Source organism: Rhinatrema bivittatum, chromosome 1 (genome assembly GCF_901001135.1).
Source record: "Rhinatrema bivittatum chromosome 1, aRhiBiv1.1, whole genome shotgun sequence".
In the NCBI taxonomy this organism is placed as follows: domain Eukaryota; kingdom Metazoa; phylum Chordata; class Amphibia; order Gymnophiona; family Rhinatrematidae; genus Rhinatrema; species Rhinatrema bivittatum.
In genome coordinates this window covers 567678368-567694368 of record NC_042615.1, presented here as the reverse complement: position 1 = coordinate 567694368, position 16001 = coordinate 567678368, and the positions used below count along the sequence as shown (strand labels likewise).

The window sequence follows — 16001 nt, the reverse complement described above, 5'->3', positions numbered from 1 at the left end:
GCTGGGTTTAAAAAAGGATTGGATAAGTTCTTGGAGGAGAACTCCATTACCTGCTATTAATTAAGTTGACTTAGAAAATAGCCACTGCTATTACTAGCAATGGTAACATGGAATAGACTTAGTTTTTGTGTACTTGCCAGGTTCTTATGGCCTGGATTGGCCACTGTTGGAAACAGGATGCTGGGCTTGATGGACCCTTGGTCTGACCCAGTATGGCATGTTCTTGCCTGTCTTTTTTTTTTTTTTTAAAGCTGAATTCATGTTAACTTTATTCCCTTTTTGCCCTCACATCAATGTTCTTTTTTTTTTTTTTTTTGCAAATGACTTTGCCCTTCACTTTGCTCCATTTTTCAAAGCAGACCACCTTCATTGGATTTGTTATTTTTAAACCCTCCATATACAAGTTTACACTACATTTGTGCCAGTACCCTTGCTACTTCTCTACCTGTGCCATTCCTTCTCCAACAAAATGCCCACATACATATGTTAACACTTTCAGGCATTCACTATAAGTACAGACTAGTTTGATTTTATTTATTTATTTATTTATTTAAAATTTTTATATACCGACGTTCATCCGGGATATCACATCGGTTTACAGTGTAACTGAAACAGGCGCCTGGGATGGCAGTTTACATCGAACAGATATAACTAATTTAACATATGAACAAATGAGGAGGGGGAAAAAAGGAGGGAAATAATTAGACAAAACTTATGAGCAAAATTTACAAATATAGAGTATCACTATGTACAAAGTATTCATAAATACAGCAATGCCATGGAAATACAATTGTGTAGAGTTATAAGAGAGGAGGGGGGATGGGGAGGGGGTGGGGGGTGTAGGAGGGGTGGATGGGGTAAAAGGGGTAAAAGGGGAAGAATTTTATTCTTAATCATGTATTTAACATGCAAATTCTACACTATTTAGGAAGTTCAGACTGACAAGTTACTCAATTCAACTCTTGTGTATGGGGGGGGGGGGGGTAAACCCCCTAAAAGCGCCTGCATTGCCACTCATTTGCTGATTTCGGGGGAAGGAGAAGCATTAGGTTGCCCTTAATACTCCTTTTTTGTTCTCTAGCCTGATGATGCTGATTTCCTCTATGACGGACAGTCACCCTGTCCACAGTGCTCCTGATGAATCGTCTGAGGTAGATGGACCCTACATGGTCGGTGGTACTTGAATTGGCGTCGATGGAGCAGTCTGTTTTTGAAGCAAACAACTGCTCCCTTTTGTCCAGGCGAGCACGACGGCCTTTGGGGGTCATTTGTGCACAACTCGTGCAGACGGACTTTGTGCGAGGGGCCCGAGCACAAAACACATACTTCATGTGGGTCCATTATGGACATGGTCTTCGGTACTCAGGACACTTTCTAAACCCAGTCACCATGTTAAAACTTTGGCGGGCACGCAGTCTGTGACCGGGCACCAAAGCGGTAAACTGCCGGGAACCAACTGCAAGTACCGGAAAAACACTTACCGAGCGTCAGGGGGAATGGAGCGCGACAGGGGACCCTGCTGAGGATTTTTTGAGAAGATAAAACTTCAAATAGTTCTGTGAGAAATTTCTCACAGAGCTCCTAAACAGCAAGGCAACTGCTGTGTGGAAAAAGAGACAGAAGGGGGACCCCTGCTGGCTGCAGGGGTTAGTGGCATGCTTAGTGTGCCTGTCAGTTCTAGAAACTTTGACAAAAGTGTTCAGTGACAGGGCTCCATCTGATGATGTCACCCATGTGTGAGTACTACCAGCCTGCTTGTTCTGGGAGAAAATTGGATTGCATTATGACCACTGCTGCCAAGCAGCTCCACTAGCATTACCTCTCATTCCAAATCCTGTGGTCTATTAAGAATTAGGTCTAAAATAGCTCCTCCTCTTGACAGTTCCCAGAGCATCTGCTCCATAAAGCAAATCATTTATTTAATTTAGAAACTTTACCCCTAGCATATCCTGATGTGACATTCACCCAGAATATAAGGGAATTGAAATCTTATTGTGCTGCCAAATTTGTTAGCTTCTCTCATTTCATCATCCGTTTGTAGATACAACCATCCTGTGCTAATTTCATGATGGCTCTTCCCTCATTAAAAAGGCATGCTTAGCCATGTGACAATTTTGTTTTTAGATAGCTTTACCCAGCACTAATATCAGGTTCATGGATCTGTATTTACTTGGGTCACCACCGGAGCCCTTTTTAAAAACTGGAGTTGCATGTATTGGTCTCTAGTCCTTGGGGCTAGAGCCAGATTTGAACCAGTCTAAAGATCATCAGTACCAGGTTCCTTAAGCAATGTGGGGTGAAGACCATCAAGTTTTAAAAAGACTTTACTCAATTTGCACTTATTTGGTTCAGTTCCTCTGAATAATCAGATATGAAGAATGGTTCAGACAACATTCCCTATTATAGCCTTTTCCTCCACGTGCCCCTTTTTAGGCCTTGGTTATTTGAGAGCCCAAATGATTCAGACTCAGCTTTATTTTAAATGTACTTGAAAAGGTTTTTGTTTTGGTTTTTTAAATCAGTTTGTGCCTCTTTGACAAATCTCTCACCTTCTCGCTTGACTTGCTTTATTAATGTTTTGCATCTAAGGTGGCAGTGCATTTATAGCTTGCTATAAGTCCTACCTTCCATTTTTTAAGATGCCTTTTCTATCCTCTTTTACAGCACCATATAGCCATGGTGGCAGATTTTGATCTTTTAAACTAGAATACATTTGATCTGGGCTTCGACCATGTTTTTAAGCCTCCATGTCTCATGCAGACTTTAACCCTTGTAACTGTCTTTATTTTAGCAGACTCCCTTTTATAAAGTTACTTTATAAAGTTACTGATTCTTATTATTGCAAAATGGCTCAACAACTATTCCTTGCACAAGTGCCTACAGTGTAGTGAGACCTAGTTCTAAAGTACCTCTACCCTCTCCCCCACTTATTCTATAAACTAGTCAGTTATGGCATATTGAAACTTAATTTCCTTAAAGAGGCACTGTTCAAATATTCAATCAACACTGGGAGTAACTGAAATCTCAGTATTGTTTTTCTATAGTTAATAGGCTAATTTCTTAGTGTTTCACACTATCTGTCCATATTTATAGTACTTTTGCTTTTATCAAAACAATTTTAATCATGGACACTTCTGTTTTGTAGTACCATTGCATGTTTGTTCAACAGACGCCCCAGTTGTAGACAATATGCACAATGGTATGTTCCAAAATAACGAAGCAGCAGAATGCATAATGGTAAGGCCAAGATGTGATAGGAATCCTGGCCATCTGCTCAAAGATCATCGTAGAGATGATGCAAGGAAATAAGTAGGCAAGGAAAGCAATCCCTCAATTTGGGACCTTCTAAGGTAACCAATAATCTAAGAACAGAACAAAATAAAGAAAACAAGTCACACTATATTCTGTAGCAAATCTTTGAAAAACTTCCTTAACCTCAATTTTTCTACCAAGTGCATTCCAGTAAGCTAGCATCTTATAAGTAGTACAATATTTTAGGGTAAATGTAACTGCCATCAAATCTAGGACTTGCAGATTGGGTGAATAGTCCTTCTCAGGGTCTGAACTTGAGTAATTAATTTCTGAATATTACTCTCTGGTAGAAACATTCTGCCTTACTCCATATCAAATCACATGTAGAGATACTTGGTCGGAGGTGGCTGTAAACTGCTCTTTGCCAAGTTCACCACCTAGCCTAGTTCCTGAAGCAAGGAGATCACCTTGCGAGAAGCCAAGCAACTCTTCTGCACTTTTGGCCTGAACCAAACCCATCATCTAGATAGATGGACTAGAATGCTCTCCTTGTGGAGAGATGCTGCTACCATCACCATGGTGGTGAAGGTGGTCCTGGGCACTGTAACCAGTCCGAAGGCAGGACCTGAAACTGATGACGTCTCAGAACAGCAAAGTGCAGGAAACGCTGCTGTTCATGGTGAATGGGAATATGTAGATATACCTCCTTCAGGGTAAGAGACATGAGAAACTCCTGTTTGTACTGCCATTATCACAGAACATAAGAGTTTCCATTGGGAAATGAGTCACATGCAAATGTCGATTGACAAAGATGCAGGATGGGCTGAAAAGACCACACCTCTTTCTTGGGAACAGTCAAAATAAATAGAATAGCACCCCATCATTTTCTTGTGATCAGGAAACAGGAATTACAGCCTTCAAATCCAACAGCTTCCTTAATGTACCTTCCACTACCACTCTTCAGTACAGCTGTTTGGAAAGACCATAAAGGCATCTGGAGGAATTTGGCAAAATGCGAGTGCACAGCCAACCCTCACCACTTCCAGGACCCACTGGTCTGCCATAATCTGGACTCATCTCCTGAACCAATAGGTAAGCTCTCACATCTTCATTGTGAATATCAAGGTGGACCATTCTCAGAGCCCACATCCTTTCAAGGCTTTCTAGGCCAAAAGACCTAAATTTCTTCTAAAGGGAAGAGACAGTCGAGTAGATGCTCTTCTGTAAAAGGACAAAACCAACAGGAATCCTTTTAGAGACCCTTTATCCCAAAAGGATGCCCTCCAATAAAATGAGGAATTTTGGATTCTCCCCAGCTATTCACCATTTTCTCCCAATCACTGCTGAATAAGAGAGAACCTTTAAAGGGAAACTTGTGAGACTGGACTTGGAAAGTGTCTACCAACCAATTTTGCAGCCACAACTGGTTCCTAGCCATTATGAAAGCCACCCTAGTAGCAGCCTTCTGCACCCAGTCACTGCCCGCATCTGCTAAGAGTTCAACCCTGGGTCCATCACCACCTCACCATGGACCCCACTCCTTGTGTCTTCTGAGAGAAATGCAAACCTGAGCCACCAGGATGCAGCAAGAAGCAATCTGCAAATACATTGCCATGGCCTCAAGGCCTGCTTAAGGATAGCCTCAATCCTCCTCTCCTAAGCATCTTTTAGAGCTGCTCCTCCTTCCACTGGAATGGTGGTTCACTTGGTAACAGAGCATACTAAGCCATTCATCTTCAGGAATCACAATTAATCCCTTGCCTTTGGATCCAAAGGGTACAAAACCCATTAAAACTTGCCTCCAGGGCACTACATTCAAGGTTAATCAACTCTTGGATTGGAGGGGAAAGAAACAACACTGTGTGCAAGTTGCCTAATATGGGATCCACCTTTTTGAAGCCCGAAGTGTCTCTCCCCCCCCCCCCCCCCCCCCAGCATCTTCATGGTCTGAACCAACAGACTTGGCAACTCATCCCTATGAAAAAAAACAGGAGCAACATCTAATGCGGTTCTAAATCAGGTGGAATTTCTTCCTCTTCAAGTCCCTATTGGAGTCAGCTGATGTATCTTTGATCCATATTCCCCTGACTATCCCCAGGGACAGCTTCCCTGTGGCACTTGGCCACAGTGGCAGGCAAGTGCAAGCCTCAGGTACATGAACTCTTCTTAGTAGGCTGCTTCACCTCAGCTAAGTACCACTTCAGAAGTCTGCAGACCCTTGAAAAATTCCACCCAGGAAAAAGGTGGATCCAAACTGGGCCCATAGCACCAAACCTAACACTCCCCAACCCTTCTGTATGAGTGCTCTGTCATCAGAAACAATGGGGGCAGGGACACCTCCACTGAGTAACCTTCTGCCCCCTCCCCTCTGGAATCCCTACAGACTGGACAGCCCAACATCAGCAAAATCCATAGAAAGCAAATCTCCTTGAGCCTCCAAACAGCACCAATAAATGTGTAGAAAGAGAGATGACTGGAATACCCTTATTTGGCAAGCTTCTCAGATAGCAATCTGCTTAGATCATTTTGTCCCCGGCCCGCTAGCCAGCCACACTGTACTCTGGGTGGCTTTCTGCACAACCAAGGTCTAGGAGTACATGCACAATGTGCAGAGATGTAGGCTGTGGCTTTGCACACATAAGTGAGTATGAGCATGCTGCCATGTGCCAAGAATGCACACGGGGGGGGGGGGGATCTCTGCCACAGTCTACCACACAGCTGATAGAACAGAGCCTAACCCAAAGGCTGCTCAATCTGCAGAGCACAAGCTGCCTCCTCTCTACCCTAGCTACCCAGAGAAGTGAGAAGGAAAGGAGGTAAGAGACAGAACCACAAATGCTGAGGGAAGATTTTTTTTTTTTTAATTTGAACTCAGCTCCCCCTGGCTGAGAGTACAAAAAGGGCACCAGCTATGGGGCAGAGGGCACAAGCCTTCATGGCAAAGCACTGCCTCATGTTTACTTAAACAAAAAAAAACCCGACCTGGCTCCCAGACTCAAAACAATTAACTCACCTCAGGAGCTTAAGTGGCATGCCAAAATATGTGTATACACACATTCACACACAAGGTGGCCCATGGAAAAGTAGCCTGCCTCCACTACCACTGCCACCCAGGAAGGCTACTTTTCCATGGGCTACCCTGCATATTTTTATAACAAGCAATCCCCAGTAGGGAGATGCATATCTATCATCTGCTGGCAACAGAGGCTAGGGGTGGGCTGAGTCACCTTTACTTCCTCTTTCTTCTGCTAGGAGTGCATAACCCTCTTTCCTGGATTGGCAAATGTGGAAAGGCTAAGGAAGTTAGGGCTTTTCAGGTTGGAGAAGAGACAACAGAGGGAAAATATGATTGAGGTCTACAAAATCATTCAAGGACTTGAACAAATTTAATCAGATATTTACTCTCAGATAGTAGGACTAGGGGGCACTCCATGAAGTTATAGCAAGTAACTCATTTAAAATAAATTTGAAGAAAATTCTTTTTCACTCAGCACATAGTTAAGCTCTGGCATTCATTGCAAGCAGCTGTGGTTATGGCAGTTAGTGTAACTGGGTTAAAAAAATGTTTGGATAAGTTCCTAGAGGGAAAAAAAATCCATAAACTGCTATTAATTAATAAGTAATAGTAGCTTAATATTTATTGGAGAAATTACTTACCTGATAATTTCATTTTGCTTAGTATAGACAGATGGACTCAGAACCAATGGGTATTGTGCTCTTCTGCTAGCAGATGGGAGACAAGAGTCAGATTTCAAACTATCATCATCCTGGGTACATATACGCCTGCACTGACCTCACTTCCTCAGTACTCTCTTTGAAAAGCCAAATGTGGCTATATCTTTGCTTAATTAACAAGCTTTGAACTTAACTAGTTCAACTGATTTCCAACTGGAGACAGCCAGTGCACTCAACCAAATTAACACCAACACTGGACAACTGTGGGTGTCTTGAACTAGGGGTAGACAGTGGCTTAGCAAACCTCACGACTAAGCAAATATGGGTATCAGAGGTTCTCCCTTTTCTGGGGCAGCCGTGGGCAGGATGCTGAGTCCATCTGTCTACAGTAAGGAAAATGAAATCATCAGGTAATTTCTCCATTTCCTAGCATGTAGCCAGATGGACTCAGGACCAATGGGATGTACAAAAGCTACTCTCAGTCAGCGGGGGAGGCTGCCCATGGCCCACTTAGTACTGCTCTTGCAAAGACTGTCCCCTCCCAAGCCTGAACATCTAGGCAGTAGAACCTGGCAAAGGTGTGGAGGACCACATTGCCACCTGACAGATCTCGGTGGGCGACAGCCTGGTTTCCGCACAGGAGGCTGCCTTGATTACTTCTTTGATCCAGCAGGCTATGGTTGCCCGCGAGGTTGCTTCCCCTTTTTTCCCGCTGTGAAGAACGAACAGGTGGTCCATTTTGCACACAGGTTCCGATCTTTCCAGGTATCTGATTAGGAGTCTGACGACCTTGAGATAGCGAAGAAGGAGTGAGTCTTCAGAGTCCTTATGTTCATGGTAGCGAGATGGTTTGGTTCACATGAAACTGGGAAATCACTTTTGGTAAGGAGGGGACAGTGTGCAGTTGTATGGTTCCAGGCGTGAATCTAAGGAATGGTTCCTGACAGGATAGTGCCTGTAGTTCGGAGATGTGACAAGCTAAACATATTGCCACCACGAATGCAGTCTTCAATGTTAAGAGGTGTAGTGACAGACCGCATGTTAGTCTGAAAAAAGCCCCAGCTAGGAAGTCTAATACCAGATTTAGATTCCTAAGAGGTACCAGCAACTTTAGGGGTGGTCGGAGTTGTTTAACCCCTTTCAGGAAGCGGGTCACATCTGGATGGGTTGATAATTTGATACAGTCCACTTCGGTTCTGAAGCAGGTCAGTGCGGCAACTTGGACCTTGACGGAGTTGAGTGACAACCTCTTCTTCATTTCATCCTGTAGGAACTCCCATCATCATGGGTATTTTGGCTGTCCACGGGCTAATCCCGCAATCCTCACACCAGGCTTCACGCTCCAGATCCATATATAAGACAGGGATGTGGAGAACTTCCACGCTCAGAGCAGGGTGTCAATCACGGCCTTTGTGTAACCGAGCTTCTTCAGGCAAACCCTCTCAAGGGCCAGACCGTAAGAGAGAATAGAGACTGATCTTCGTGGAGGATCGGGCACTGCCGGAGAAGGTCCCTGTGTGGAGGTAGGCACAGAGGATTCCCCGCAAGGAATCCTCTGTGCCTACCTCCATGTCTTCACATGTCTGCGTACCATGGTAGTCTTGGCCAGTCTGGGGCCACTAGTAGAACTAGTCTCCTGTGCTGCTCTATCTTGTGGATGACCCTGCCCAGTAGTGGCCATGGGGGAAAGGCATACAGTAGGTCTTCCTCTGGCCAAGTGCGTCAAGTCCTTGGGATTGAGGATCTCTTCTGGGGACTTGGGCACTGAGACGGGTGGCTAGTAGATCCATGGCTAGGAGGCCCCAGCAATTTACTATCAGTTAGAAGGCTGTGGTCAACAGTGTCCATTCCCCAGGTCTAGGCTCTCTCTGCTGAGAGAGTCTGCTGCGATGTTGTCTTTTCCTGCGATGTGGTAGGTAGAGATCCCTTGTAGGTTTATCTCCACCCATGCCATGAGGGGGTCTATTTCCAGAGACACCTGTTTGCTCTTGGTTCCTCCCTGGCAGTTGATGTAAGTCACTGTTGTCACGTTGTCAGACATTACCCTGAATGACTCGCCTTGCGGTCTATGGCTGAATTGCAGGCACGCTAGTCTGGCTGCTCAAGCTTCCAGGCGGTTTACGTTCCATTTCGAGTCAGTCTTGTTCCATTGTCCCTGGGCCGTCAGTTCCTGACACAGTGGGCTCCCCACCCTCCCAGGCTCGCATCCATGGTGAGCAAGATCCAGTACAGTGGGGATATGCTTACTCCTCTGCTTAGGTGGTCTTCCTGTAGCCACCATTGGAGCTGGGGCCAAACCTCTGCTGGTAGATAGAGGTGAATTGAGTAGTCCTGGGACAGTGGGTTCCATCGTGACAGTAGGGAACACTGGAGCAGTCACATATGGGCCTTTGTCCACGGAAAGACCTCCAGAGTTGATGCCATGAGGCAGACGACTTGAAGGTAGTCCCATACCTTGGGGCGTACATTGGTCATCAATTGTCGCATCAGTTTCCTTCTCGGAGGGGGGGAGGAAGACTTTGTCCTGTTTGGTGTCGAATCAGACCCCAAGGTACTCTAGTGACGGAGGGCTGTAGACTGCTCTTGCTTGTGTTCACGACCCACCCGAGTTCCTGCAGTAGGCTCTTGACTGTTGGTCATGTGCCAGCTCTCCTCTGAAGATTTTGCCCTAGCAACCATCCTGGGGACGGTTGCTAGGCCAAAGGGAAGTGCCTGGAACTGGTAATGGTGACCCAGTATCGCAATGCACAGGAAGTGCTGGTGATCCTGATGGACTGGGATAGAAGATAGGCTTTGGAAAGGTCCAGGGAGGTTAGCAACTCTCCCGGTTGTACTGCCATTATAATGGAGCACAGACTTTCCATGTAGAAGTGTGGCACCTGCAGATAACTGCTGACGTTCTTGAGATTCAAGATGGGCCAGAATGACCCTTCCTTATTGGGAACAATAAAATAGATGGAATAGCACCCATTATTTTGCTGGGGCGCAGGCACCACAGTTATTGCCTTCAGACTGAGTGGTCTTGTTAGTATGGTTTCTACTGCCAGTCTCTTGGAGTGGGAGTGGCAGGGTGACCTCAAATTTGTTTTGAGAGATGCTGCAGAATTCCAGAGAGTATCCTTCTCTAATGTTTAGGACCCATTTTGTCCATCGTTATCTCCTGTGGATGGGTCGGCCTCTTCTCATTGTGTGGCCCGGCTTGAGCCTGCCCCATGTCCTGCTCCCCTCTTGGTCTGTCTGCTCCGAAAGGACTGCGACCTTCTGGAGGGGCGAGGTGCCTGGAACTGTGCATTCCTGTAGGGTCTAAAGCGCTGCGATCCGCTGCTCTTGGTTCTTCTGTGGGAGGGACGCAGAGATCTTTTATTTCTATCTTCAGGTAGATGAGGTACTGGGGATTCACCCCATTTGTTGGCTAACTTCTCCAACTTGCTTCCGAACAAGAGATCCTTTAAAAGGCATTCTCATGAGATTTGCTTTAGATGTCGCATCCGCAGGCCAAATCCGTAGCCGTAGTTGTCTTTTGACTGCCACTACAGAGGCAACGCCCCTGGCTGAGGTGCGCACTAAATCTGAGCTTGCGTCAGTGAGGAAGGATGCTGTAGGATCCATAAGTCTCCCCAGTATGAAATTCGGAGGTATTTGTCTCTCTCTCTCTCTCTCTCTCGAGAGGAGTAAACAGGAACGTGCCACCAGTGCACAGCAGGAGGCAATCTGCAGTCATTGCTGTTGCATCAAAGGCCTGCTTAAGGATGGATTCCAATAGTCTGTCCTGCATGTCCTTCAGTGCCGCTCCTCCCTCAACAGGAATTGTTTGCTTTGAGACGGCACAGACCATAGCATCCACTTTCGGGAAATGCAGGCATTCCTTGGCCGCAGGTTCGAGGGTATAGGGCTTCCAATGCCTGCCTCCCTTTGAAACTGGCCTCCGGGGCATTCCATTCCAGGTCCATTAGTTCCTGGATGGCTTCCATCATTGGAAAGTAGCATGAGGCCTTACGAAGGGACACCAAGATGGGGTTCTTCTTTGGTTCCACCACAGGGTCGGTGCCCGGAATACCCAGCGTCTTACAAGGGCTGGTAATTCTTCCTTGTGGAAGAAGCGAAGCATGGTTCGGTATGGTTCCATCCCTGGAGGGATTTCTCCTTCTTCCAGGGAGTCACTCATCTGAGTTGTCTGGATCCCTGTTAGGGAAGTTCCTGGTTAGGAGAGGCATGTCTCTAGGCATCGGAGCTGGACCGGGAGGACCTAGAGCTCCTGGTAGGGTTTGAGCATGGTGCGCAGCTAGGGCTGGTTGCGACTTAAAGGTTTGCAGCCCTTTGAAAAATTCCACCCAGGAGAAGGTCCCTGTTGATCCTGGGGGTGGAGTAGGGGCCCCCAAGAGGTGCCCCTCCTGTGGGGAGGCCATTTCAGATACATAGGTCCGGGGAGTAATCGTCAGTAATTCCAGACCCCTCTCCCGACAGTAGTGGTCCAGGCTTTGGTTTCCCTGCAATGCTGGCACAGGCAGGATTCCTAATCAGCCTGTGTGGCTCTTATGAGACAGGCTGTGCAAATGAGTTTGTGCGCTTGGCTGCCCTAAAAACGTGTCTGTGCGTGGTTATGCGCACAGGTGTGTGCCATATCAGTTAAGTGCCGTGTGTGCGTTTCAGTTGTGCACGCCGCTGTGCGCACAGCTATGCGTGTCTATATTGAACACGCGCAAGTTAGGCGCATCAGCTGCCCCACGCGTACTGCGTGAAGGAATATGGCGCCGACGACCCAGCGTGCAAAATGGCACCCTCCTAGGGTCTCCATGCGTGGACCCTTGCACAGGATCGGGGCCTAGCCCAAGTAGGGCTGCTCAACCCGATCGGTGCCCCTTTAAAACCACGCTGGAAGAAAATTTCGGTATAGCAATCCGAGCTCTGGAGACCGGAGATTACGGATTTTTACCTTACCTGTTCTTGGCACTTACCGGCCATGTGCCAGGCAGTCTCCAGCTGCAGGGGGAGAGGGGAATACTTTCACCACCACACTCGATTCTGCACCCGCTGCTTTTCAGCCACCCTGAGGGCTAAGTCCACACCTCTGAGGGATATCAGAAATCACCTCAGGAATTCTCAACTGGGGGAGGGACCCTTCGGTTTCACCACAGGAGAGCAGGGCTAGATCTTCTTAAAAGGTAAATTTTTCTTCTTTGCTGTAATTGTTAACACTATTCTAGTGTGTGGTATATTGTCCGCATCTGCTAGGAAACAGAGAGAAACTGAGGAAGTAAGGTCAGTGCAGGGGTATAAGTACCCAGTTTGAAATCTGACTCAGTCTCCCATCTGTAGCAGGAGAGCACAATACCCACTGGTCCTGAGTCCATCTGGCTACACGCTAGGAAAATGTTGTTTGGTACTTGCCACGTATTTGTGATTTGGACTGGCCATTATTGGAAACAGGATACTAGACACTTGGTCTGACCCAGCATAGCATATCTTATGTTCTTACTATTTTGATAAACAGAATAAAACTACATAAATTTTACAGTGGTAGGAATCTTAATTAAAAGTACATAGCTTAAAATGTTTGATAATGAACATGTTCTTAATGGTCTTGAATTAAGATTCTTCTTCCATTCCACAAAGCTTACATTTTCTCGAAGATTTCCAACTTTGCTGCTTTGAACTGTTTATCATTTCTTTATCTATATTAATGCTATTTCTGGAAAAGCTTAGTAACTGACTCACCCACCTAAGTGTTTAGAAATGTGTTTTGATCCTGTCCATTCATTCTTTACAAGATGAAACAGTACTTATTAAAAAAAGTTTGGTGAAAGTATCTCCATTTCCATAATTTGTACAATATTTAATGTCACTTACTACTCCAAATAGTGTTTTTCCTCACAGCCAATCTTCACTCAATTATCTTCCAGCAACAGACACCAATAGAACCAGCAGTGCATTATAGGAGTTAGGACTTAACTTCTTGCCTCCAGTTTGATATTTTTTTGTGCATTTATATACCACCAATTTACTTTTCATAAATTTTGGATCACCTTTCACCAATGCAAAAATGTGTCCCTGGCAAGCAAATATGGACACTCAAATCCCATTTCAATTAAACAAAAAAAAAAAATTAATGGCTGTTTATACCTTGCAGGTAGATATAGGTGATTTTCACAAGGTGGGGGAATAGGTATTACCAAATACCTCACACTAACACCACAGGGTTCATTTCAACTTTATTTAAAACATATATACTGCCTCCCCAGGCTTTGGAAGGTTGTCTCCAAAAGATGTAAAACAAAAGATGATTCTTGTATGATTCTTACAGTTTCTTCCCTTCAGGAGGGTTTGGTTAAGACTGGAAATTAGGATGCACATTCCTGGCCTGTGCCTTGTTTGCTAAACTTTGCCACCTTCATGCATTTAAGAGAATCATGAGAACTGAGCTTTATGTACATAAAGTACAACAGGTTCTTGCTGGCCTGCTGAATTTTTGTTTGTTGTTGCTGCAACTATTAGTTTAAAAAAAGAAAAGGTTAAGAACACTTCACTGCAGTCTTTAAGAATTTGTAACAGTAATAGTAAGAGTGGTGGACTTAAACTGCCAAGAACTAGGGAGATGGGGTTGCAGTGGAGAAAGAATGGGAGACAGATGAAGTGGCAGAGATGGGGGAGATGAGGACAATTATGAAAGACAGTGAATGTTTTGATGTTTTTAAGTTAGACCTTTATATTTTGCTCTAAATAGGATCTTGTCCCAACAGGGAGCTCTTCTGAAATGAATGATTTTTTTCTTTTAATATATTGTCAATATAATTCTAACACTAATGATCAAGGCAAGAATATTTTATTTTCTGCTATATCAGACCTGGCATGCTCTCCCTTATTTTCAACTCATTTTAGACACTGCAACATTTTGTAGCTATTTTAGGGTTATCTAGCAATGGCTTAAAAGCCACCAGCCTCACTGCAGAGGATGACAGTATAAGGAGAAAGTGCAATAAAACAAGCCATAATGAAATGAGGATTTGTTTAAAACACAGTGACAGTTTGTTTTAAAATTGTTTTCAAAATTGTTACATGCCTTCCCCTTCCCCAACATTCTATCAAAGGCTGTTGTGCAATTTTTATCCATTCATTTTTGGTCTCTCTTGCTCAGATAGGTCAAACCACACTGATGTATTCAAGGCCTTATGGGAGGCAATCTTGGTATAATAAATACTTGCACATATTTCACATAAGAGCTAATTTTAAATTAAGCAAACATCTACCAGCTTCAGATTAAACCCATATACCAAGTATAGTTACCTGAACACATACATATAACACTATGTACACATGTATACTACACACAATTTATTTACACACACCTTAACTGTAATAAAGGAAACATTTTCATAGAATAATCTCACAGATATTTACCGTGTCCAACACAAGCTAACAATCAAGAACATGCACAGGTTTTAAGTATTGGAAGTCCATAGAGGAAAGGGAGATGCAAGGATGATCAAATGAATGCATTTACAGGAAAACACTACATTTTGTATTTTATACTATGACAGATATTATAGTACTTCCAAGAATGAAATTGGTGGTGCATGTTGGAATTTAAGTACTAACGTAATTACTATACCCAACATTTCATTGTAAAACACTATAAGACACTAAAAAAATTTAACACTGACCACATTAATCAATTAGCAGAGACGCAAGAGGACTAGTCATATGCAAACCCTAAGCCAAAATGGAAACTAGTGTCCCAGAGGACACTATGAACTACCAAAGTTTATTAGCTATAAGTTGCATAGTTTTATATTCCTTATTAAAAATCAATTTATTAAGAACAAATACATGTAAGAAGCTTTCTTTTTGGATGTTTATCCCATATGCATATGGCAAAAAATTAGAGGGAATGGGAAACCTGTGTAGCATTGTACTTATTTTCTAAGCTGACATTTCTATTTGTATTTCATGGACAATAGATGAAATAGTTTGGAAAACCATTGAAATTTAAAAAAGCATCTTAGATAAAATGGATTGGCCTCTGCAGTATTATGCAAGTATATTTTATTGAAAAAATGTACAAATAATTGTTTCTTAAATTGTTAGTAACATTTAAATCACTGTCTCATATGTTCCTTTTGTGAAATGAAGTGTAGTTATCTAGTTGAATTCAATCTGTAATTTGAAATTTTAAGTATGTGATCCTGAAGACTGAAGGTAAACGTAACAATTAATTTGGTATTCCTGAAAATATGAATTTTCCAAAAAAGTGATGTAAATGAAAATGGTAATAGTTCAAGATCCCTAGTACTTTTTGTCTCTGATTGCACTTTCAGAAAATATTAGTGAATATGCTGTGCAACAGCAGAGATCTTAACAGTTTTGCATAAGATATTGGAAATTAAGTCATGTTCCTTTATGTATGTTTAAAAAATTTAAAATGTCAAGATATAAGGCTTGATAGCACTGGTGATCTTGTGTACCCTTTCTGCAGCAGCACCAGAAAATGGAACCACCACAACTGTAGACTTTTAATCTGTAGAAGGGGGAACGTTGACCAAAAATGAATGTTTTCAAAATTCAGAAACACACACAGCCTTCATTTTTTTTAAATTAAATTTTATTTGTAAGAATAAAAAAAACATTTTAAAACAAACTGTCACACAAAGTACTCATTTCAGTACTGCTCACTGTACAGTCCCCTTTCAACCTCTTGACATCAGATCTGCAGCAAAGTCTGCCTGGACACAAGGGCACCACAGCTCACCTAGAAAAATGGAAAAAAACAAGATTTTTTTGAGCTTTAGCGGCCAGCATATATTCCTTTGCATTACATATGGCAACGTGATTGCTTTTTATCAATGATTTTAATATACTGCATAAAGACAAGCAGTGGAGGAGTATGGAATGAACTTGCTACTGTTCAGTATGGGCCAGATTTTCAAAAGTATTTACATGCATAAAACTGGGTTTTACGCATGTAAATGGGCTTTTGAAAACTGGTATAAATATGCCACTGAATTGTCTGTAGGATTTTAGCTTCCTAAGTACACTTTAAGCACATAAATGGCTTTGAAAGTTGCTACTATAGTATGTTA

At 43.5% G+C, this 16001-nt stretch overlaps 1 protein-coding gene across 2 annotated transcripts in view; it reads right to left on the bottom strand.

Moving 5' to 3' along the window:
* Window positions 1-13124: 13124 nt before the first annotated feature.
* The window catches only part of HNRNPK (heterogeneous nuclear ribonucleoprotein K), a 67451-nt gene continuing 64574 nt past the window's right edge, over window positions 13125-16001 (bottom strand). For both annotated transcript variants that reach the window (XM_029617407.1, XM_029617400.1), the window contains exon 16: window positions 13125-15670. The gene's annotated coding sequence lies outside the window, so the exon portion shown is untranslated. The remainder of the gene's footprint in view (window positions 15671-16001) is intronic.